The sequence below is a fragment of the Macaca nemestrina genome, chromosome 8 (assembly GCF_043159975.1).
Source record: "Macaca nemestrina isolate mMacNem1 chromosome 8, mMacNem.hap1, whole genome shotgun sequence".
In the NCBI taxonomy this organism is placed as follows: Eukaryota; Metazoa; Chordata; class Mammalia; order Primates; family Cercopithecidae; genus Macaca; species Macaca nemestrina.
In genome coordinates, this window is record NC_092132.1 from 146,637,015 (window position 1) to 146,662,983 (window position 25,969).

Consider the following 25,969-nt stretch of genomic DNA (forward strand, 5'->3'; position numbering starts at 1 on the left):
CACATGACTCTTCCCTTTTCAAGAGGCTCAGCTGCACCCAGAGGCATTCCAGCCTATTCGGGACGGGACACACACCCTGGGGAAATGCCAGCACAGGGCCAGAAGGGCCTGAGACCCTCTCACTGTTGCCCAGGAAGGATGGAACAGCCCACCATCATGCTGCTTGTCAGGCAGGATGAAAACTTCTGTGTCCAAAATGTTCTTTTCACTAGAACTGTTCAGACCATTCGTGAACGAATCAGTTAAATACCAACAAGGGCTATTCCCACTTATTCTCTGGCTACAGTTTTCCACCCATCAGCAACCACACTCCTAGGACTTATCCCTAACGAAGTATCAGCGCCTTGGACCTTTTAGGAAAACCTCTTTCTCTCCAGCTTTGTCCTCCTTCCACAAAAGGTGCCTCTGACTGCCTCACTCGCCGTACCAGCATTTCACTCGGCTACAGAGGAAAATCTGCATGGGGCTCAGAGGTGGTTGGTCCCCGCATGGGCAGCAGCTCTGTGACATCCTCTGAGGAGCCTGGCCCAGGCCTGCCCCACAGGCCAAGACTCTGGCTTCTGGCACTTGGGCCCCCAAAGCTGCTTTCCCTCCAGGCATCATGCCCCAGGCAAGAAGGCCGGACAAGGGCTCAGGGCTGCTGTGGGTCGAGAAAGCCTCCCGACACCTCCCACTCCAGGAACCCCCATCAGCATCCCAGCATCTGGACCTGTGTCACCAGCCGCTCCGCCGTACAAGAGAATTGGATTTTCAGCTGGGTGTGCTGCTTCCCTAAACAAAGTAGGGTGTTGTTACTGAGGAAAAAGGAAAAAGCTGGCATCTTCTTGGCAACCCCGTGACATCCAGCCACCGGTTTTCACCACCCCAGAGATGTCCACCCAGGGCAGATAGTGTCTTCAACCAAGTGTCACTGACCCAGAAGTGCAGTAATTAGTACACCTATTCCTTCACCTTTACACCCAAGAAAAACATGTTTGCCAGGCAAATTAGATGTCTGTGAGGTGTAAGGAAACCCCAAGCCTGCTTTAAGCCTCAGACTTTTGAGACAGTTGAGGGCCATGCACACAAGAGCAAGGCTGCACCCGAAAGCTCTGCTCCTGCCGGACGTCACGGAAAGACTGCACGGCTCAGCCACAGGGACCCTTCCAGGAATTCACCAGAGGGACCTCCGTGGTACACGCAACGATGTGCACTTCGTTCAGCCTCGAACAGACCATGCCCTCGTTCCAGGGTCGGTGATCCACCTCCTGCTATCAGCCCCCCACCTCACCGAGGGTCTGCGTCTGCATCTGTCATAACTTTGCTGTTTTACCCGGGTACTAAAATGCAGCATCGGGATGTTTAAAGGTCTTTAAGTACCAACATTCTGGGTGCAGTTCTTGGCACTTTAATGTGGTCACTCGATGCAGGCCTCACAACTCTGAGGTAGCTCATACCTTTCCTACCTAACCAAGGAAGAAACAGAGGCATGGAAGGTGTAGCTCCAAAGGAGCAGGTTAGTATTCAAACCAGTGATCTTCGTCACATGCTGACCTACCTCTCAGGCTGAGATAACGTTGAAAATTAACCAGGTAGAACAGTGTTCCATAAATCAGCTGGAAATGGTCCTTGTGGATGGGCCTGTGGTTATTCCCTGAAGAACAAGACCATTAGCCCAAAAATCCACCTATGTTACACTCAAATGTTTACATATCCAATTATTTTTAAAATACTCCAATCAAGCATGTTTACAGCCATTTAGAGCCATATAGATTGTCTGCTTTGCTGACAATCAACCCAAGACCTCTGTCAGCAAAGGACACGGTGCCAGGACCAGAGAAGGTGGGACAGAGACACAAATAGGAACCGCTCCGTCGCTGGGAGCCTCGTTCTGATGGGCCCTCGAGGACATGTCACAGACCACCGGGCACAGGCAGATGGCAGGCCAGGAGAAGGGGCTGTCCTGCCGGGAGGCAGTGCTTTGAGCTCCAATGGATGGAACACTGCTAACCAGCGAAGGTGGAGAGAGGGCACCCGTCTGAAAGGATGAAGAGGCAGCAAAGCATAGCTGGCCTCAGGGAACCGGAAGCCACAGGGACATCAGGCTGGGTGCTGCAGTCTGCCGGCCACTGGCTGGGGGACTGTACTGGGCCTGGAGGGACATCTCTGACACTCTCCACCGGATGCCAGGGGCACCCCCAGCCCCAGGTGAGAACCACGGATCCCATGGTGAATGAGGCCAGCCTGTGGGAAGTGGGGCTGGGACAGCTCTGCACAGCTTAATAGGAAAGTTGGATTCTATTTTGTGGGGCTTTGGTGACGCCAATGGCTGGTCAGTGCTGTCCATCAGGAAGTGATTTGATGATAGATTAGAGAAGGGGCTGCCAAGGCCAGCGGGGCACTCGCTGCCTGGGTCCAAGGAAAAGGAAATAAAGGCTGGCGATGTGACAGTGTCGGGGAGCACAGAGGGAAGGAACTGGTGGAGACACAGGGCTGGCCCTGCCCAGGGCTACGAGCAGGTACCCGGGGGTCGTCCTATTAATTCTTCTCACAGCACCAAGAGGCAGCTGTGAGGATCCCTCTCCTGAGGACAGAACTGCTCCAGAACCACACAGCGAGGATCCACAGAACCAAGATCCGGGCCAGCTCCACAGTGGGCGATCTTGACCCCTCACCCGTCGTCCTGAGGCAGGGATCAGAGCCCCCTGGACACACAGACCCTCCCAGGAACTGCAGGAAGGGGAAGCAGACACCCCGGACCAGCGGCAGGACCCAGGGATTCTGCCCTCCAGGTCACATGGGGACCAGCCACTGCACAGGTGGACACACGGTGCTTTAACCCGCGCTGGGGGAAGGAGCCCTCGCTCTCAGGGTGGAGACCGCAGCTCGATCGGGCCGGCCTCCCTGCTGGGCACAGCCTGAGCCAGAGGACCAAGGCCAGAGAGGATTACCAAGGTTCACCTGGCCCAGCTTCCGGCAGCCCCCGACTAGGCCACTACCCTCAGCTGAACAGCCCGGTCCATCACCAAGCCCCACCCTCTTCTGCCAGCCCTGCCCCCACAAGGCCCCGCCTCTCGCATGCAAGCCCCGCCCCCAAGGCCTAGCTTGCCTGCAGCCCCGCCCCACTGGCTCCACCCCATCTCCTGCAAGCCCCTTCCTCAAGGCCCAGCTCACCTGCATCCCCACCTACTAGGCTCCACTCCTCACCTGCAAAGAGCCACCCCTCACTAAGCTCCTCCCATCACTTGCATAGCCCCGCCCAACATAGCACGCCCTTCTAGAAACCCTAGACACACTAGAGTTTCTGCCACCAAACCTGATGATTCGCTGAGTGTGAGCACGAAGACTCAGTGCCCTGATCTGTTCAGTCAGGTTTTGCCATCAAATAGTTTGCTCTAAACTTCTGCAGAATCTTTCAGTTTTCTGAGCCATTTGGGTTTCAAAATTATAAAGAAGAAATTGTGGACCTATACTTACTTGGGTTTATATTAAAATGGATTCATTTGTTTTTTGTTTTGTTATTTGCTTAAACCTTTTCCTTTTTTTTTTTTTTTTTTAGCATAGTAACTAAAAATGACAACACTTCACATATTTGGCCAGCTGTTGGCTCTGTGCTATGCTTGATGTTGTAGCAAATGTAAAAGACAAACAGCTTACTGTCTAGAAAGCCTGATGCGGCTGTGACTGGAGGCACATGGTGGATGCCATGCGGAGGGCCAAGGACAAGGGCGGGAGGAGGAGTGGGAGCTGCTGCTGCTGGGGGGAGAGGGAAGAGCTGGAGAGGGTGGTGTGAGAAAGCAGCTGCCTCTAGGCAGGGCTCCAGAAAGGGAGCCAGACAAGTGACTAGGGGGTTCCAGGCAAGGTCCAGGCATGGGAGTCCTGACAACAGACTTAGTGCATTTGTGAAATCCTGCAAAGGCCGGGCAGACACCTGAGTTTATAGTACTGGCTAGTATTAATAAGGGCCTCACCCAGAGTGGTAGATTCTTCTCCTTTGTTTTTCAAATTTTATAGAAATGTACTTATTTTTGAGACTGGGACTCACCCTGTCACCCAGGCTGGAGTGCAGTGGCATGATCTTGGCTCACTGCAGCCTCGAACTCCTGGGCTCAAGCGATCCTCTCACCTCAGTCTCCCAAGTAACTGGGACAAGGTGCCACCACGCCTGGCTCATTTTGTGTGTGTGTGTGTGTGTGTGTGTGTGTGTGTATGTAGGTGTAGGTGTAGGTGGAAACTTTGTTGTCTAGGCTGGTCTCAAACTCCTGAGTTCAAGTAATCCTATTGTCTTGTGTATTAGTCTAATCTCACACTGCTATGAAGAAATACCCAAGACTGGGTAATTTATAATGAATGAGCTAAAAAGTAAAGAGGTTTAATTGACTCACAGTTCTGCATGGCTGGGGAGGCCTCAGGAAACTTACAATCATGGTGGAAGGCACCTCTCCACAGGGTGGTATGGAAGAGAATGACAAGTGAAGGGGGAAGCCCCTTATAAAACCGTCAGATCTCGTGAGAACATACTCACTGTCATGAGAATAACATGGGGGAACTGCCCTCATGATGCAATTACCTCCTACCAGGTCCCTCCCACAACATGTGGGGATTATGGGAACTACAATTCAAGATGAGATTTGGGTGGGGACGAGGCCAAACCATATCACCTTGGCCTTCCAAAGTGCTGGGATTAAAGGTGTGAGCCACTGCGTCCAGCCATAGTAACTTACGATAAGTCATGTTTCTTGTTTGAGAAATAGCTACCATGAAAGCTATTATTATTAAAGCTATATATTATTAGAAAGCAGACATCTCACTGTATCTGCTGATTTTAAATGCATTGATCATCTGATACAAAGTACGGTACGCTTGGAAACAAGGAATTTAACAGCGGTAGATGATGCAGGTCGTAGTGGGCCGCTTATGCATGACTGTTGGATGGCAGGCTCCCTAGATTGGGCTGAGGAGACCCGAGGTCTCACCTCTGCCAGTGACTTGCTGTGTGCGCTTGGCCAGGTGACTCACGGCACCTGGACGGAGGGAGTGGCAAGTGGCGTGGTGATCACAGGGAAGTGGTATGTGATTGAGGGAGAGGGCCGGCTGGCCTGACTGGAAGAGAAGACAGTTTCTTTCATACCGAGGAATATGGACACGTACCAGGAGGCTTGCCTAAGGTAGGAGAAGATCTTCCACCCTGCCCCAGGAGTGGGGAGTCTTTCATCTTTTTGGGGGGCATTTCTATCCTCCCAGCCCCTCCAGCTGTTCTGGAAGCACCAGCTTTGTGCTTACAGCTACCACCGAGAATCCATCCCAAACTAGGAGAAGCAAAGACTGATCCTGGACCGTCTCCCCGCTGTCGCCGGCTAGCCCACTCCAGCATTGCCCCTCCTGCAAGCCCGTGCTTCGCACTACAGGAGATTCTATGCACAGAAACAGGAGGCACACAGCCGATGTTGGAAGGGGTGCTGTGTTACTGAGGTGCAGTACACAAAAGCAGGAGGCACTCAGCAGGCATTGGAAAGGGTGCTGTGTTACTTAGGACTTAGGTGCAGCACAGTACCGTGGGAAGGGCAGACACCAGGGCGAATCCTGGCTCTGATTCGGGCAGCTTGCTTCATCACCCTGAGCCTCAGTTTTTTCATCTGTAAATGAGGATGAGAATACCTCCGTCACAGGATTCTATGTGACATGATTAGAAAATGCCTAGCCAAAAAAGAATAAAAAATTTAAAAAATAAAAAAATGGAAAATACCTAGCCAGTAATAAGCACTCAAAAATATACATATATACACACACATTCTCATCTGCCTTTTTTAGGTCTTACTTTCCTTGTTTGTAGGATAAGGGACTTGGACAGGATGGTTCTGTTCTCTCCAGCTCTGAAGTACTGGCTTCCCGGCATCATCTAATTTCAGGCAGAAAAGCCAGTTTTCTCAGTGTGTTGAAGGTCACCATTTCACAGGCTATTTTGTCTACATTTAACTGCTCATGTTTTTCTGGTTAACTCAGGTGACATCTGTTCCCGAGCTGTTCCTGACGGCCATGAAGCTCAGCCACGATGACAGAGGAGCCAAGTATTTACACCTGGCCAGAGAAGACACGAATAATCTGTTCAGGTATGTGGTGCATTGTAAGAACATGGTCTTGAACGTTTTATTTAAATCAGGGATGTCCAATCTTTTGGCTTCCCTGTGCCACATTAGAAGAACAACTGTCTCAGGCCACACACTAAATACACTAACACTAAGGACAGTTGATGAGCTAAAAAAAAATAAATAGAGGACCTCAATGTTTTAAGAAAGTGTAGGGATTGTGTTGGGATGCATTCCAAGCCATCCTGAGCATGCGGACTGCAGGCTGTGGGTTAGACAAGCTTGTTTTAAAGCACTGACTGTATGTTACGTGGTTTAAATATCATCTCACTAGTATTTTTATTGACAGAGCATCTTGAAAAATAAGGAAAAGCTTACACGGACTTACAATCTCATCAAAATACAATTTTTAGTCTGAATCAATGATTTACATTAGAGTTGGGAAACCCCGTGTTGGAGGATTGTGGTGTCAGAATGATGATTTCTAGTAGCCTGAGGTGATGATGCATCTGGGAACTGTTTCCGCAGCACTTAGATGAACGTTTTGTATTCTAGTCATTCTCCTTCCCTAGCGTTCTGTTCCTCTCCCTTCCCTGGCATGCCATTCCTTCTTCCCTAGCGTGAAGTTCAGCACCACTCCCATGGACAGTACCGGTGTTCCTCACATTCTTGAGCACACCGTCCTTTGTGGGTCTCGGAAATATCCGTGCAGAGACCCTTTCTTCAAAATGTTGAACCGCTCCCTCTCCACGTTCATGAACGCCTTCACAGGTGAGACCAGCATCCTGAACGGAAAACCGTGTTTGGGTTTGCCAGGCACACCCACTGGAATTCAGTTAGTTTCTGAGAAGGGATGAGAGGAGTGGGCAATTAATGTTCTAGAAAAATTTTTCTCTCTCTCTACTTGAAGGACGTCAGAAATTTCATCCTTCAGGAAAGTCACATGGTAGCGAGGTTATAAAAACTAGTGTTTGAATAAAACGTACGTGAACTTTTCCCAGAAAGGTTCAAAACAATTTTCTCTTGGGGATATCGCTACAATGCCAGGCCTCCAGAGTTACCACTAACATTGATGTTTGACTTTTAGTAAGACTGACGCTAGTGAATAGGGTGACGATGAACAGTGCACTCTGTGAAGGAGTGACATCGTAGAGCAAGTTAAATCCATGCTCTTACAGAATGAGGTCATCTTTGTAGACATGTGAAAGTCTCTGGAGACACTTGAGAGAGTTTAGATGTTCGCTGAAGAAAGACCTGGTGCCCGTCCAGTGCAGATCCTGAGATGGGATGGGAAAGCCGGCACTCAGGGTGATGAGCTGGGATGGCTGCTGGGGTCGGGGGCCAGAGCATGGAGCCACTGCCCCATCTCAAGAATAGCTACAACTTACTGTCCTAGGACAAAGGGGAAATGAGGCTTAAGATTCAATAATTTTAGTAGAAATCTGTTAAATTTTACAATTTCACTTTTCATTTGTACCGAGCTAGTGATTATACTCTGTATCCATTTTCCACACAAAATCCCAAGGACTTTCAGAATCTCCTCTCAGTGTATTTGGATGAGACCTTTTCCCCAGGTTTACGTGAGCTGGATTTCTGGTATGTCATGAGTGATTAACTAGTTGATACAGACTTTAGTATTTGAGTCACTGTCAGCTTATTATTATTTGTCCTCAGGCAGGAAGGATGGCGCCTGGAATATGAGAACCCCAGCGACCCCCAGATGCCCTTGGTCTTTAAAGGAGTCATCTTTAATGAGATGAAGGGAGCATTTGTAAGTTTTCTTTTTTATGTTGTGTTCAGCTTACCTTACCCATGTACCGTATCATGATATAGACACATCTGGAAGATGGTTGATTTTTCTTCAATATCCTCATTATAGGTGACATGTTCTTGGATTAGCTGGGGTCAGTGCTGTGAGCAGAAGCCAGGGGGTAGCAGGGCCAGGCTGCTGTTCTTCGCAGCAGGTCTCAGACCATGTCTGACGACCCCCGTGTATGATCTGCAGCGAGAGAAAAGCTATTTTCATACCACTATCAACACATTGTCTTTTACACTCATTCTTGCCCAAGTACATGGTGTACTTTCTAGAGGCTGCGTGGCGAGGTGTGTGACACACAGCAAGCTGGATACAGAGCAGATGAGGGAGTCCAGCTTCACCTCTGAGCCAGACACTACAGAGATTTGCAAAAAAGGCAACACAGCATCACTCTAAGTAGTCAGTGTTTTACTTTGTTATGAGAAGTATTTTTCAAACATATTTATATTAACATGTAATGATGGCTTACCTTAATGCATAAGTATTTTTTAATACTTTAATTTTTTAATCAACTTTAATTTAGAATATAGAAAAATTATATAAACACACACAGGTACCTACACAGGCAAAAAAAGCCTACATAATCAAAAGCTGTTTGGGTCCTCATTAAAACCCATTTGTGCCTAGTGTTCCATTATTGGAATCCTAAGCTTGTGGGAGTTATTTATATCCTACAGCTCAAGGTCATTGCCAAGGTCTGATTTTTACAAAAAAAATTGCAACCTCAGGCATAAATGGGTTAATTTTTCAGGGTGTAAAGGAGTCTTGAGACCATTTTGGATTAAGAGCTGCTGTCCTGGGCCCATGTCTTCATGTCCCCTTGTGACCTTGACAACCTGCCTGTGCTGGTGTCCCTGAGGCTCACAGGTGGCCTGCTCTCTGATTTCTGTAGCCCCCCTCAGCTGGTGAACTATTTCTTACCTTTTCATTCTCAATTTGGTGGTCTTTTCTTCCAAGGAGTCTTCTTGAAACTCAAGTTGGGGTGACAGCTTCTCCCCACTTGCCTGGTGACTGGTAGGCAGACCTGGTGATCCCTCCGATTTACAGCCCTCGGCTATGAGTTTGTTGCAACACACATCAAAAAGTCCATTGTTCTCAATCCTTGGGTCCTGTTGCATGGGTGATGAGTGATTGAATACAGTGTTAAACAATGCCTGCAGGGGTGTCTCTTTTTTTTTTTTTTTTTTTTTTTTTTTTTACCTTTAGAACAGTTTTATTTGCAGAGTATTACAGACATATGCACCAGAATGTGATCGATTGGCTATATTGTAAGTAATGTAGTGTGTGTGTATTAGTTTATATGTACATATTCTTATTTATTTACTTCACATTTCAAGACAGACAATGAGAGGATATTCTCCCAGCACCTTCAAAACAGACTTCTTCCCCACCACATGTACTCAGTGGTCTCTGGGGGTGACCCACTGTGCATCCCGGAGCTTACGTGGGAGCAGCTTAAGCAATTTCATGCCACTCACGATCACCCAAGCAATGCTAGGTAATATTTTGTTGGAAAAGTTTGATGGTGGATTGTGAAAAGTTGACTTGTTTGTGTTCTTATATTTTCATGACATGGCTTCTCTCACATTTAGCGATGCTTAAGAAATATCTAAGTGTAGGTAAGATTCTTGGCCTAAGTTTGCCTATCTTACTTGGACATTGATTTTGGACATTTACAATGATAGTCTTCAGTGGGCTCAGCATGGTGGTTACAAACACGGTGTTTAGAGAACCCTAGAGAAGGGTCCTGGCCCCCAGCTTCTTGCCTCACTTCCAGCTTTGTTGCATGGAGAGTGGGGGTGCATGGATGGTGCCCACTCCGACCCAGGGTGTGTGAAGCTTCGAGCCTGTCCTTGGCACGGAGAAGTGCTCTTCTGATAGTGGACGCAGTCACAGAACCTTAATTACATCCTCACTTTCTGATTCATCGCTTGTTTCTTATGTCACTAATATAAGGTCATTATCATAATAATATAGTTATATGTATTATATAAAACACTAATAATTTACATATAAATGGTAATGTAAAAACATATTTGCAAAATTATTTTAGTAAAAAGAATTATGAAAACTTTCAAGCATACTGAAAAGTAGACTAGGATAATGAGCCCCTAAACACTTATCACATAATAGATATCCTTTTCCTTGTGAAGTTTTTGGAAGTAAATTATAAATGTCATCATTTACCCCTAAATATTTGAATTTGTGACCCTAAAACATGAGGATTCTTTCTTACATGAGCTAATGCCATTTTCAGTTTTAATAGAATAAAACATACTTTCTTAAAACTGCCTATTTCTTATTCCATATTCAAATTTTCTAGTTGGCCTCAAAGTGTTTGTGGCACAGGGTCCCACAGATCACAGCTGCTCAGCCCGGGTCTCTCCCGGGCACCCTCTCGGACGGCAGAGGAGTGTGCAGGCCGGGTTTCCTCCGGGCGCTCTCACTTTCCAGGTGTCCTGGCTGCTCCTGTGTGGTGTTGAGTGCCATGTTCCTGTGTTTCCTGAGAACTGGAACTTAGATCCAAAGACTTAGTTTGAGTCAGGCTGCGCCTTTTGAAGCAGAGTCCTTCGTGGGGAGCTCTGCATAGATGGCCACATCCTACCTTCCTGTGAGGCCTGCTTGCCTCCACTGGGGGTCTCACGCCAGCGGGGTGCATGTTGAGAGTCAGCCACTGTCTTGTGAAGATCTGCTTTCTCCCTTCAGCCACGGAGTAGCTGGTGCACTTGAGTTTCTGGTGTCCTGTGATAATGAGTTTCTCATCAACCTATTAATGGTTTTCATGTTCATTGAGGAGTATTGCCTGAATCATTTATTAGAGTTTGTGAAGTTTTCAAATTCTGTAATTCTTCATTCGTTTGCTGGACTTCTTCAAAGAAGAGCTCCACATCAGCTGGAGCTGTCGGGTTATCTTGAAATATGGTTCTGTGGAAAAGGCAGGGGCGGCTGCTCTCCCTGGGAAGTCCAGTTTGAGGAGGAGTTAGGGTGGTGCAGGAACTACCTCTAATGATGACAGAAGAGGCTGTCTTTTTTTTTTTTTTTTTTTTTTTTTAAAGACAGGGTCTGGTTCTGTCCCCCAGGCTGGAGTACAGTGGCATGGTCTTAGCTTACTGCAACCTCAGCCTCCTGGGCCACCTCAGCCTCCTGAGTAGCTGGGACTACAGGTGTGCACCACCATGCCCAGCTAGTGCTTATATTTTTTTGTAGAGACAGAGTCTCGCCGTGGTGCCCAGGCTGGTCTCGATCTCCTGAGTTCAAACAATCTGCCCACCTTGACCTCCCAAAGTGCTAGGATTACAGGTGTAAGCCACTGCGCCCAACATGGGGAAGAGAGTTCTTTCTTTTCTTCTTCCCCCCCCCAGTCTTTTGTTTTGTTTTTTAGTACCCCTGTGACCTCACAGAAATATTTCTGTACACGTACATATTTGAGACTATGTGATCAGATGGAATTTAGTTTTATGCCCACATTTGCCCTAGCTGTTGGCCCATTGTGGTCTCACTTCTTTGGTTTCTACACCCCCACTCCCACCTCCCTAAAGCATGCACAGCCAGGCCCTCCCTGCTCCAGAGGCTCAACTGTCTGTTTCCCAGGGAGCTCTGATTTCTGTGGCTAGTGGGGAAGGGCCTTTGGAGAGTAGCATCTGGACACTAGGGGTGGTGATTGCTCCTGGATTCTCTCAACCCCAAGAGTATAAAGTTTGTTTCTAATTTCTAGAATGAGACATTTCTGAAGGTTCTTTAAGATACTAGTTCCCCAAACCTTAACCATAGCTCAGGCAACATAGTAAAGAAAAAGATAAATTCTGTCATTGTAACCTTTCTCCTCTGGTTGAATAAATGTTATCTTTATTAACATGTATAACCTTGAACTTGTTAACAAAAATTGAGTTTTGTGAAATTGTCAGTTGGATTACTCTATTACTGTACTAGGGTTATAAAGTATTTTAACAGATACCTCATTTGGTTTTTGTCACATCTCTAGATGAAGTTTAAAATGAAAGATCAATGTTTGGCTAGGTGTGGTGGCTCATGCCTGCAAATCCAAGCAGTTTGGGAGACCAAGATGGGAGGATTGCTTGAGGCCAGGAGTTTGAGACCAGCATGGGTACCAGTGAGAACCCATCTGTAAAACTTAAAAATTAGCCCACTGGGCGTGGTAGCTCATGCCTGTAATTCCAGCATTTTGGGAGGCCGAGGTGGGGAGATCACCTGAGGTCAGGAGTTCAAGACCAGCTTAACCAACATGGTGAAACTCTATCTCTACTAAAAATACAAAAATTAGCCGGGCGTGGTGGCAGACGCCTTCAGTCCCAGCTACTCAGGAGGCTGAGGCAGGAGAATGGCGTGAACCCGGGAGGAGGAGCTGGCAGTGAGCGGAGATTGCACCACCCCCACTCCAGCCTGGGTGACACAGCGAGACACCGTCTCAAAAAAAAAAAAAAAAAAAAAAAAAAAAGGCTGGACATGATACACAAGGTGACCCCAGGAGACTCCTGTGCAGAGTAAAAACAAACCGCAGCACCAAACTTCGTTTGGTTTTGGGAGCCCAACCCAAGAACCGAATAACTTTCCTAAGGATTTCCAGGAGAAAACATCTTCCCACCAAAGAAGAACTTTACCATTTGGAAAAACACCTCTTCGTCATTTGCAAAAACCCCAAGTTTTCAGGGAAGTGATAATCTTGTCATGAGAACCAAAGATAAAGTTGGAGATAATGAGGGAGTGGTTACATAGGAAATACGTGGTCATTACTCTGACCAGTTATTAAACCACTTTCTTCATATGAGACACTTTTTAACAGCTTCTTACTAAACCACAGTGCGGGTAAGAGAGTCACAAGACCGCTTCTTCCTTGAGTCAGAGTCATCCCCGGCCCACACCAGTGCCTAGCAAGAATGACTGAGGTCACCCTTATTTCCTGGCTACTTGGAGGAGCTGGATTTCCCAGTTTACAAATCTCAGTTTCCTGGGATTCTGCTCTGATAAAATCTAAACTCTATTTAAAAAAAAAAAAAAAAAAAAAAGTAAGGAATAGGCTGGCCGTGATGGCTCATGCCTGTAATCCCAGGGCTTTGGGAGGCCAAGGCAGGCAAATCACGAGGTCAGGAGGTTGAGACCATCCTGGCTAACAGGGTGAAACCCGTCTCTACTAAAAATACAAAGAAAATTGAGCCGGGCGTGGTGGCATGCGCCTGTAGTCCCAGCTACTTGGGAGGCTTAGGCAAGAGAATCGCTTGAAGCCGGGAGGCGGAGGTTACAGTGAGCCGAGATTCCGCCACTGCACTCCAGCCTGGGTAACAGAGCGAGATTCCGTCTCAAAAAAAAAAAAAAAAAAAAGTAAGAATAGATGAAATCTAATGAAATAATCTCGGTCTATCCTTTTACCTCCTCCGTTGTCTGGAGTACTAAAGCTCCCTACCTCGCCCTCTCTCACAGCACTGAACTGCTTTTCCTGAATTTTCCCACACTGCTGATCACTCACTTGTTAATTTCGATGCATACATTCTTTTTGAGAAATAAAGTCAGTTTGCTGACTGCTGCCACTGGTTTGTCAGAAAATGAGCTTGCACTGCGCTGATCTCACTCCTGCTGCCAAAGCTCCTTCTAGGGGTCTCTCCTTTGACAATGTAGGGATTATGTAGGCATGGGGAGGTGGGATACCAAGGGGGGATTCTGTCAACGTGCTGTTCCCCCCTCCCCACCCCCGCCGGGTCAAAGTCATCGAGCCGGGGGCCTCTCTGACTATCTGGACTGTGCAGACCACCGTGTCTTCCGGTAGGGTCAGGGGAGGGCTTGAGATAAATCTGTAGTGCCCTTCACTCAACCACCGGCCCACTGTCCACCTCAGGTCCTCCAAATGCCATCGCTGCCGGGTGCTATGTGGATGCATCCGTGACAAAATGGTTCCGGCGGAGCTTGTTCTGATCAGGAGAGACCCGAAAGCAAGAAACACAGTGAACAAATGCATGATGCCCAGGGGTGGATGGCCGTAAGCACTGAGGAGAAAAATAACAAGTGGGGTGGGGGGTGTTAAGAGGGTGGGGAGGAGGAAGGGCTGCCATTGACAATCGGAGAGCCCTCTGTGTGGCTGGGACGGTGTCGGCCCTCCCTTGCACATCCCTCAGGGCCTTCGCAGAAACACCCACACGGGGACCTTCTACATACAGGCAGGACACGCCACCCATCGTCGTGACCACACTGTCCCTCAGAGGAGTCGCTGGCCAAGTGCATCCTGTCCACATGGAGATGTACTTTAAGATTCTTTACACAATGGATTTCAAAGACTTAGTATGGAAAACGGTGTAAAATATTAAACAACACAATAACTGATTGTTATCAAAATAGTTGGCTGAATATAAAAGTGGTTTTTTTTTTCCTTTTTTTTTTTTTTTTTTTTTTAGATAGGGTCTCTCTCTGTTGCCCAGGCTGGAGTGAACCTGTGCAGTCACAGCTCACTGCAGCCTCCAACTCCTGGGCTCAGGCAATCCTCCCACTTCAATCTCCCACGGGGCTGGGACTGTAGGTGTGCACCGCCACATCCGACTCATCGTTTTGTATTTTCTGTAGAGACTGAGTCTCTCCATGTTGCCCAGGCTGGCCTCAAACTCCTGGGCTCAAGTGATCCACCTGCCTTGGGCTCCCGAAGTGCTGGGATTACAGGCGTGAGTCATGGCACCCAGTGTCCCCCTCTCCCAGCCCACCTTTCTTTAATGTGGCAACTAGATAATTTAAAATTGCATAAATAACACAAGCCACCCACGCAGGCCCCAATCCTGGGAGATGCTCCCGTTGGAGAAACCTCCAAGAAGCGGATCTGCTTGGATTTGCAAACGGCCCCTCTGGACAAAGGGGGATCTGCTGTGCAGAGCTGCTCTGGAATCGGCTCTTCAATACTGCCCTTGAGTGTACTGTGCACCTGCTGACTTTCGACCAGCACAAAGCTCCTTATTAAACGCTGACAAAAATTCCTTCCATTCCAGGTGCCATAATGGATTCATTAATCTCCTATTGATAGGTTTTTGCTGGTTTTCCCACTTTCTACTATTCTAAGCACTGCTGTGAAGACTCTCCTTTTACCCCACCTGCCTTTGTCTGCCGCAGCTCACACGCTCTGCCTTCCAGCGGTAATAGCTGAGTGCCCATTTACCCTCCGCCCCAACACACTCAATTCCCTGGGTCTCCTCGGCGGGGTGTGTCTGTGGGCATAGGGCTGCCCTGCCACATGCCCCACCCCATAAGCTTCCATCTGTGGCTGCTCCTTGTGAGACCCTAAACTCATGACCTCCCCTCCTGTCCTCTCCTCTCCACAGAGCCACCCTTATCGGAGACAGTCAGTCTGCTTCCCAGTCAGTCGGCTTCCCTCCACCTGCTTCCCAGTTCCCCTAAGGCAAATCCAAGGTCCTCCTCTGGGCCACCCTCCTCTACCGACTCCTCCCTCACCGTGGGGTCAGGTCAAAGGGCCCCAACTAGAGGCTCCCTGGGCCCTTTCATAAGACAGGAAATTTCTTCTCAGGTCCAGCTACAGGCACATTGTACCCGCCTCACCGCAGGAGTGAGAGCTCCAGGGGCATAAAGGGCTCGGTTCTTTTGCCTAAAGCCTGCCCTGACTCACCGAAGGTGGTCCGTTAATGTGTGAAATGATTACAGAAACACAGAAATAAGGCTAGGTGTGGTGCCTCAAGCCTGTAATCCCAGCATTTTGGGAGGCCAAGGTGGGTGGATCACTTGAGGTCAGGAGTTCAAGACTAGCCTGACCAACGTGGTGAAACCCCATCTCTACTAAAGATACACATTCACACAAACACACACACACACACACACACACACACACACACACACACACACAGAAAAAACCCAGGTGGGCATGGTGGTGCAAGTCTGTAATCCCAGCTACTTGGGAGGCTGGGACAGGAAAATCGCTTGAACCCGGGAGGTAGAGGTTGCAGTGAGCCCAGATCAAGACACTGCACTCCAGCTGGGCAACAGAGGGAAACTCCATCTGAAAAAACCCCACACACACAGAAAGAAAATCTTAATTGTAGTAAGACACAGCTGAAAAGATATGAAGGAATGACTCCCCGAGGCTACTGGATGCCAACCTTTCAATCATTTTCCAATCAGAAAACTTCAGATCAGATCATTTACATATGTACGTTAAGACAAGGGGTCCTATATTAACGAATCTTCTCCGTCAAAATCCTGGTCAAAGTCAGAAAACAATCCCAAAGGACTCTTGGGAGCATCTCATGTTGGAGAAACCTGGAGAAGTGGAGAAGCTTATCTGCACGATTTGCAAACCACCCCACTGGCCCCAGGGGGACCCGCAGCACCGGCGCCCTCCCCCTCCCCATGAGAGTCAGAGCCTCACTCAGACCCACACAGTCAGGATCTGCACCTCCAAAGGCTCCCCCAGGCGGCTCTGGGCACACGGAAGCTGGGAAGATAGCAAATGGGCCCTGGGGTTGGGGGGTCCAGCATAGTCCAGCCTTTTCTCTTTTGCCTCCTGAAGACTTTCACTGTAGATGTGTGTTAGGGAAGAGGGGAGTGAAGAAAGAGACAGGGAGAGAAGACAGAGACTGAGTGATGCCTCCATTCTGCAGAGGAAAACACCGAGACCCTATCTCAGCACTCGAGACAGCAAGGCCAGGGCAGGATTTATAGAAAATAAGTCTCTGCCTCTCAGTGCTCTGGTCTGCCATGTGTCTGGCTGCCTCTTCCATCCTGACAAGCACAATGACTGCAATTCCAAACAAAGGACTGGGAGTTGGGGGTGAAGATGGAGAGAACCGAGGAGTGGGGAGGGAAACGGCAGCCTCTGGGCAGCTACTCTCTAATAAACACAAATACAACACCAGAAAGGGCTTGTAGAAAAGAAACACAAAACGCAACCCAACTACTGACACATGGCCCTCTGTTCCATATTCACCCGCACGTTCTTAGCAGAAAGGCAACTGTGAACTTGCAATCTGGTATCCTGACGTTTGCCCTGACCACGTTGTTACCGTATCTTCATCTTTCTTTCTTTCTTTCTTTTTTTTTTTTTTTTTTGAGACGGAGTCTAGCTCTGTTGCCCAGGCTGGAGTGCAATGGCCGGATCTCAGCTCACTGCAAGCCCCGCCTCCCGGGTTCACGCCATTCTCCTGCCTCAGCCTCCCGAGTAGCTGGGAGTACAGGCGCCCGCCACCTCGCCCGGCTAATTTTTTTTGTATTTTAGTAGAGACGGGGTTTCACCGTGTTAGCCAGGATGGTCTCGATCTCCTGAACTCGTGATCCGCCCGTCTCGGCCTCCCAAAGTGCTGGGATTACAGGCTTGAGCCACCGCGCCCGGCCCGTATCTTCATCTTTCTAATTTTAATTGTTTCTGACGGCCCATCCGATTGGTAGAGGTTATTTAAAGAGCCCCGATTCTCCCTGATAAAAGGTCGGAGTCCTGTATCAAAAGCTTTTAGTTTTCTGTAACCAAGAGGGAAAACATGCTTCTTTTGAAAGATGACAAAATGTCTAGCGAAGGGTCTTCCGAGTATGGCACACAAAGCGGTCTGCATTCATAGAAAATGATGCCATCACACAAATCTCCCACTGTGCCACGGGGTGACACTATCACTCATCATCTGCCTCCCAGACCCAGTAATTTCTGCAAAATCAATTACTGCACTTTACGCTGAAAAGATCCCATCGAAGAATGTGTGTGCACAGGATGGTGAGGGGCGCCGGAGCTGTGTGAGGCGAAATGGCACTGTTCTCAGTTTCCCCTTCCATCCTACTGGGCTCCGAAGCATTGCTTCAGAGATTTTCCATTTTATCTTAAAATTAAATAATATGAACTCTACTGGGGGAAGAAAAGCAGCCCATCACATTGGTACTAAGCCTTCATATCATTTTTGCCATCTTGACTCCTATCTCTATAAAAAGTCATTTTCTGTTGCCCTCACAAAACCACCCAAGGAATATTGCTTCAGACACCAAAGGTGCCCACGTGGGGCTCAAGCCTGGTGTCCAATAAATATGTGTGTCATTGACTTAATGCATGTCCAATCAATTGAAAGCACACTTCTGACTTCGGTTTTAAGGTACTAATCTCGAAGTCTTAACAGTTTATACATATTGACCTGAGGATGTTGGGTATTTTGATTAGAGATGGTTGAATTCCTCTAAAGGACTTCACGAATGAAGAAGACAGCTAGAACCCCTGGTTTCCTGCTCCTCAGTGGAGATTCCAGGCGGGAGGCAGGCAGCAAACGCTTGCGTTCCTGTCAAGCACCAGGCGTGGTGCTGGGCGAGGGAAGGTCACCAGCGAAGACACAGCTACACGCAGCCCTGAACATCCCTGCTGCAGCCACAGGGCCCGGCCACACCACGGAGCTCTGTGAACTCAGGGAAGCTGGAACACCTCGGACATCCCTTGCTCATGCGTAAAGTGGGGATAAGTCAGTGACCAGCATCACTCAGGGCCTGCCACATAACAGAGAGTCACTAAACACTAGCTATTCTCACTAGGATTGGAAAGGTTGATACTTACTCCATTTACATGAACTTTCTATAAATACTGTATTGATGTTCATGTCACCACAGGCAAAAAGGACGCCGCTTTCGCATCCAGCCCACCCTAAGGATGCACCTGGACTTCCCAGTACACTCAGCTCCATCAGGCATCAGGCCCTGCAGAAGCCACAACCTATGACGAAGACAATGAGTCACTCTTGGTGTGTGGCACAGCGTGACGTGGCGGTGGGCACTTAGTCATGGTCAGTCCGTGATCCAGAGCTGCGGAGCTTATTTTAGGGTGAGCGAAAATCAATTTAAGTTTCCAGACATGTCTTGGGACAACAGAAGATACCCAAAGAAGCAGGAGGAAACAAAAAACAAAAAAAACCCACAGCCTGAGACACAAGATACCCGAAGAAGTAGGGGGCGGGAAAAAAAAAACAAACTAGCCTGAGAAATACTTTCTTCATTCAAGGCCTGGGTACTCAGGAATATAGGAAAGAGATTTTCAATTTTATCTTATAATTAAATAATATGAACTCTACTGGGGGAAGAAAAGCAGCCCATGGCGTTGGTATTAAGCCTTAATATGATTTTTGCCACCTTGACTCGTATCGCTATAAAAAGTTACTTTCCATTCCCCTCACAAAATCACCCAAAGAATATCTGTGTAATATTGAGCAAGTTGGGTTTTGCTCACTTTTCAGCATTAACTAGATTAAGAAACGCCCCTGAAAAGCATGGTGGAGGCCTGACATGATGGCTCATGTCTGTAATCCCAGCTCTTTGGGAGGCCAAAGCAGGAGGCTCACTAGAGGAGGCCAGGAGTTCAAGGCCAGTCTCAGCAGCATAGTGAGATCCTGTCTCTACAGAAATAATAATAATAATATTAATAATAACAATTAGCTGGTCATGATGGTGCATTCCTGTCTTCCCTGCTACTCAGAAGGCTGAGGCAGGAGGATCACTTGAGCCCAGGAGTTTGAGGCTGCAGTGAGCTATGATGGCACCACTACACTCCAGTCTGGGTGACAGAGCCAGACATAAGTACTCTTCATGGTCTAAGGGAGAGTACAATATTTGGAATTAGGATCTGTTTTGCTCCTACCACAATCACGTACGCACCTCATGCCCTTACCTAAGTTATTTTTCTTTGTGAGTCTTTCTCCCCACTTCCAAAATGAGGGCATGCCTCTCTTGGGATCATGTATCTAGGCTTGGAGATAAGAATGGTAAAGCTCCTAGTATACAAAATATTTTCAACAAATGGTAGCTATGGTCATTTTAATATATGGAATTTTACCATAATTTCAATCTGACAGATAATTCCCCTGAAGTTAATACTTGAATGGGAATGTGTTCTCTGATCTCTAGCTACAGGCAATAGTCTTCTACGTCAGGGAAAATCAAGTACTAATATAGAATCAGAATAAAATGGCAAAAAGAATGGGGACACAACAGATAAATTCTCGAGGAATAACCTACTTACTGTAAGAATTTGTAAATCTGTGGCAGCTAAGACCAGGCCCTCTGAGCACATCTGGAGGTGAACTTCCTTAAATGAAATGCGTCCAAATGCTCCAACAGGTTCAAGATCATATCTCGGAAGGGTAAAGCTCTTTACAGAGTCTACAAAAAAATTGTGACTTCAACTCTGCCAGGGAAAGAATGCCCAGGTGACCCGCCGTGGTGGGCTTCCCCAGGGACAGCCCAGGTGTGACCCATGTGGGCTCGAGGCCACCGTATTTGAGGCCACCTGCAGAGCTGAGGGCAGCTGTCTCCTATTAAGCCGAGGCTGTACCAACCAAGCCACGTTCCCACATAATATTGGTTTCCAAAGTACCTTTTTCCCCAGAAGAGAAGAGGCATGGACTTACTAACCTTCAATATGTGTAACTCCTCCCAGGTGGCAAAACCAGGGTAACAGAGAACACCGCGATTCTGCCAATGTATCCTAATCTCACATGCCTGTATACAAACTCCCAAGCATTTTAGCAAGCTTTTGGACATGGAGCTCAAAAGAATGACCTATAAATATTTTCCAATACATACAGCATCTTAATGTGTTTTTCTTTATTTTTTTTATTTTTTGTAGACACAGAGTCTCACTATGTTGTCCAGGCTGCTCTGGAACTCCTGGGCTCAAGCGATCCTACTGCCTCGGCCTCCAAATGCACTGGAATGACAAGCATGAGCCACCGTGCAGGAAGCACAGCACCTAAATTCCAAAATAACCTTGAACCCCTGACCTTCCACCCGCCCTGGTGACTTCCAGAGATCGGTTCTTCTTCCCGTGCAAAAGGTTTCTTGTCTTTCGCGGCCGGGCTAAGGTCACTCAAGATGTTCCCTCTGCTTCTGAAGGCCTTTGACTGAGAAGCCACTCTGGGTCCTATCCCGACCCCAGGCGGTTCCATTTGTACTCGCACATCTCCGGGCCGGTTTAAGTCATGCTGGCCAGGCTATTTCCACTTCACTCTGGTAATTTCTCCAATCCCAGCGTCTGCTGCATCACCTTTTCTTTCTCTGAGAATCCAACCCTACAGGAGGAATGCTGATGCTGGGGGGTCCTTTCACTAGAACGCTAACGCCAGAGCACTTCCCAGGGGCGCTGGGGGTCGGGCTGCGGGGCGGGGTCTGGCGGTGCCACCGGGGTCTCCCGCGGGGGGCGTTGGGCCTGGGGAGGCTGCGCTGCGGGCTCGCGGAGCGCCAGGCATACTGATGTCCCGGCCTGGGCGCAAGGAGGCGACGGGCCGGGCATCACGTAGGCGCTCGCGGCGGGCGGGGCGGCGCCCACAGCGCCCCAACCTACAGCACTCGCTCCCGCCCCGCGCGCTCAAGGGTGAAGGGAAGGTCACCGGGGCCGTGGGCTGGGGGCCCATCCCCGCTCCATCCTTGTGCAGTGCGCGGTCCCGAAATGGGAGGAAATCCGCCATCCGGGCCTTTCCACGCATCTATGGCACGAGGAACCGGGAAAATAAAAATCAAAACCCAGCTCGGGGCGCGTCGCGTCTCCAGCCGGTGCGATCGCTAAGGCTCCCAGGTAGCGTTCGCCTGGGAAGCGCAGATCTACCCTCCAGGGGCTGCAAGGATCGGGGCGCTCCACCGTCCAGGCACAGGCGCCCCCACGTGCAGCCGGGGCCTGGGGCACGCAGTCTCCACCACCTCCCGCCGGTCAATGTTAAATGTCCTCCCGGCGCGCCCGCGTCGTGGGCCCAAACTCGGGCCCCTCCTGGAGAGCCGCTTCTACATTGCAGGGCAGGGGAAGCCCAGAGCCCGCGCCGTGGCGCCGCTGACGTCCCGGAGTCCCCGCTTCCTGGTCCTTCCCGTCCGCGGAGGCTGGCGGGGAGGGCCTGGGACCCATTTTAGTTTTCGGTTTTGTCACGAGCCGAAAAGCGACAGCACATGCGAGCGCAGGAAACCCTTTTTAAAACTCTTCCAGCGGAAAAGCGAGGGGCTGCGGGACCGCCTCGGAGACGCCAGGCGGGAACCCAGAGCAACCCCGCCGCCAGCCGGGACCCCACCCACGCCGCGCGGGGCATGAGGCGACAGCAGGCGCGCGGGGACCTGGCCGTTTCTTCCTCGACATGCTGGGGGGTGACGTGGGGCGGAGTTAGGGGGCGGGGGCCACTTAGGAAGTGATAGCGCTGTACCCACGCTTCGGAAGGGAAGCCCAGCCCCTTCCTACAGCTCTGAGGGAGAACGACCCCCGAGGGCGTTCCAGGCGACCCCCTCTGCCAGGCTCAATTTAAAACATAAATTGGAGGGGTTGGAAAGCTCACTCTCTCCCGGATGGAGGTTCCTACTGCCATGTCCCTTCCTCCTCCGCCCCACCCGGCAAGGACCCTGGGGCTGCCTTGCCGGCTCAGGCCGCCCCGCAGGTACCCCTGCCGCTCCGGGTCACGGGCTTCTCCCCAGTTCTCCCCATCGCTTCCCCGCTCGTCTCCTCGGTTCTTCCCATCGCTTACCCACCTTTCCCCGGGTCCTCTCATCGCTTCCCCCCTCTTCTGCCCCGTTGCCACATCCACTTCGCCCTGTTCTCCCCTTCTCCGTCCGTCCCTCCCTCGCCGCCGGTAGGGGCGCGCGCACCTTGAACATCCCCGCCGCTGGTCAGCACGCCGATGGCCTTGCGGGCCCCGGAGAGGTGCTCCAGGAACTTCCGCAAGGAGCCCTTGGGGGCCCGGGAGTCGTCCGCGTCCATGGCGAGAAGGCCGAGGGCAGCCGCTAGTCCGGCTGCGCAGCAGGCAGTGGGAACCCTGCCCGCGCACGCCCTACTCGGAACCGCCGCCAGGCCCGCGCCCCTGCTCCGCCCCAGCGCCAGTGGGCTGGGCCCCAGCGCACTGGAGCGGCTGCTGGGGCTGGGGCGCGGCTAGGGGCAGGGGCACGGCTAGGGGCAGGGGCTGGCGGGGGGACACGTGTGGGCAGGAGGACCTACGCGGGGGTCGTCGTAGGTGGGGGCCGCGCTAGCGGTGGGGGAGGCCGCAGAGGCAGGGGTAGAGCCACAGGTGGGCGAGGTCCCTGCGGGTGGGGCCGCGTTGCTGGTGCGCGAGCCTCTCGGGTGGGTTGGAGGACTCTGGTTGGGGGCTTTAGAGATGCCCCGAGCACCACAAGTGGGGGCAGGGGCAGCGTCCTGGGGAGGGGAGACTGCAGGGGGGCAGGGTCACATCGTTTACCTGGCGCGCCAGGGCGGGGCGGGATAGAACGCGGGGAGCATCTCCCGGGGGGGCGAGGGAGACCCTGAGTGGGCGCGAACGCCAGGACGGGTGGAAACCCCGCACTTGCGGGGAGCGCCGACGGCGGGGCGGGGTGGAATTGGGGCGCGGAGACCCCACCTGGACGCGGAGGGTCGCGCCCGGCCGCGCGCACAGCTTCTTGTTGCCGGCAGGATTCCTCCTGGGGCTGCGCTGGGAACCTCGGGGCGCGGCTTCCTCGATCCCCGCCCCCAAGTTTTCTGTGCAGCCTGAGGTCGGGAAGGACTGAGGGAGAGTGGATCCTCCAGGTGGTGGGAAAAGCTGAGCACGGCGGGCTTAGCTTTGACGAAGCTGCGATTTCCCGGGTCTACGGAGGCTGTGGGGCTCCTGGGCCCCCAACCTGGCCCTTGGGGAGAAGAAGCCTTGGGGTGGAGGAGGGTATCGGGGCGCGACCCTCAGAGACGCCTGGGTGCGCGAAAGTCAGAGTGAGGCAGGAGGAGGCACAACAGGACTAGCCTGGAGGGGAGGCGGGACGACCCTTCCTCCCCACGGACAGGCCCGCTGCTGTACGCTGTGCCGACTTCGGCCGGCTTCACTGGCCAACTCCACGTGCTGAAATACGCACACCCAATGGGATGTGCGGTTGCCCATCCACAGCTTAACAGCCTGGTGCCAGATACCCTGAGATGGGAGAGGGGGCAACCCCCACAAAAGCACGGGCTTATGGGGCCCCGGTTCCTTCAGGGCTCACCCCACGAAGAAGGGCTCCCAAATGGCCCCACTCGACGGCTTACCGGAGGATGGTCCTGCGCAGTGGGTGTTTGTTGAACAGATAAGAGACAACAAAAGAGACTAAGAAGAGGTTTGTTCTATGAACCGGGGAAAGTGAAGCAGTCGCAAAGGAGAGTCTCGCCAAAGGGCAATCCTGGGGAAAAGATGGAGAGGCATGGATTTTTCTTGGATGTGTGCCTCATCCTGGGGCTCATCCCGCTGACAATCAAATATTCATTGCAAAAGAGGGAAAAGAAATATGCTGCGGACTATGCTGGATGGTCTGATCTCTCCCTTGGCCAGAATTAACGGGGCAATTCCTAACCCCTCGTGGTCCTCAGAATCACCTGGCCTATGCACACCCCCACTAAACCACTGAAGTCCAGTTTTTGCGAGCGCAGCCAGGGAATGTGTATTTTTAAACAGGCCACCTAGGTTACTCTGATGAATGCAAAGTCGGAGAGCGCTGCTCTCATGCACTGAGCCTGAGCTTTATTCTATTAATAAAAAGAAGAGGAGAATCCTGGGTGTCTTAAGGTGGCAGTTGAGTGGCCTTTGCCTTCTGGCGGGTAGGAGAGGAGACCGGTGCTCTAAGCACCCGCACCCACCGCTGGGCTCAGGATCTGTGCTGGAGAATAGAAGGGGTAATTTAATTACTCATGCCTTTTTAGAGCATAGTACATGTGGAGAAGGTGGGGCACGCTGAATTTTATTTTAGCCAAATACCCCTTATCTCCTTATATAATTGATATTTTATATTGAACATTAGGGGATGGGTCATTTGTCATCAAATTGCCTGTATTACAAAAAACGATAGATACAACCTAACAGTTCAAACATGATGAGTTAAAAAAATGATGGTAAAAATAGACGCTGTAATAATATTTAATTGCTGTTACTGCTACGAGGATAAATGTCTACTGACGTGGAAATATGTTCAGGACATACAAATAAGTGAAAAGGCAGTCCTAGACACAGTGTGAGCCTGTGCGTGTGTGTGTGAGTGTGTGTGTGTGAGTCTGCATACACATGTAAATGTTTCTGAGCATTTTATTTCCTTTCTTTTGCTTAGTATAGGTAATGCTGTTTTTCTCTCCGATGAACAGGTATTGTTTAGGGAATAGAAATAGTTAATTAAAAACAATAAAATTTAGAGTGTCAAGACCCCCAAGGTTACGGCTTATGTTGAACAGTTTGTCTGTATGTAAGGACTGGGGTCAGGGTGGTCACTGACGGTCCTCACACATCTGTTCTCATGCGTTTGGCCCACTGCTCAGTCAGTCAAGGAATTAACATATATTAATATATTCCTGTAGCTAAGATGGAAGAGAATAGCTATGGCTCTTTTTTAGTTTTTTTGTTTTGTTTTGTTTTTTGCAAGTCATGTATTTTAATGGTGCTACAACTAGAGGTATTTTTTTTTTAATCGTTGGCCTTAGCAATGAATCTTCTAATTCAAGAGGAAGATATTACATGCCGTGCTGACCGTACAGCTTCCACCCAGTAGGACCTGAGGTGTGTGTTTGTTCTTTATTGTCCCTTGACAGATTACTCCAAACTGTGGCCCAGCCACACCAGCACACAGTTATACCACAGGAATGATTACTCCTGGGGCCAGGAGTGCAGGCTTCACTGAGCCCTCTGCCCCAGGGGCTCTCTGCGACTGCAGCAGGTGTCTGCCCAGGGCTGCCGTGTCTTCTGAAGGCTCAGGCTCATCAGGGGAGGAGCTGCTTCCACGCTCGCTTCTGTGTTGCTGGCAGGATTCTGTTGCTTACAAGATGTTGGACTGAAGGCCCCAGTCTCTCCGTGGCATCAGCTTCAGGCTGCCCTCTGCCCTGGGCAGGTGACTGGCTTTGCCAGAACTAGCACCTCTCAAGAGCCAGGGGGAGAGTTCCAGTGGACAGAACTTGCAGCGCCCCCCCACCCCCAATTCAATCTCAGGAGAGACTGCCATCTCTTTTGCCTGGTTCTATGCATTAGAAGTGAGCCGCTGAGTCCAGCCCTCTTCGAGAGTCTGTCTGTGAACACTAGGGGCAGGGGCCAAGGGGAGCCACTTGGGAGGGGAGGTGCTGCCTGGGACCTGCCTAGGACAAGGTGAAGGAGAACATGCATAGGCACAGAAGTCTTTCCCACTTCCCCTCTGT

The 25,969-nt window shown here is 50.2% G+C and overlaps 1 long non-coding RNA gene across 1 annotated transcript; it reads right to left on the reverse strand.

Moving 5' to 3' along the window:
• Nucleotides 1–4,786: 4,786 nt before the first annotated feature.
• LOC139355939 (uncharacterized) lies at nt 4,787–22,634 on the reverse strand. Its single transcript, XR_011607275.1, has 5 exons — nt 22,453–22,634; nt 8,803–8,990; nt 7,871–8,064; nt 6,718–7,457; nt 4,787–6,057 (listed from the first exon to the last, which is right to left on the reverse strand). It is a non-coding gene; the product is annotated as an uncharacterized lncRNA (long non-coding RNA).
• Nucleotides 22,635–25,969: the final 3,335 nt, after the last annotated feature.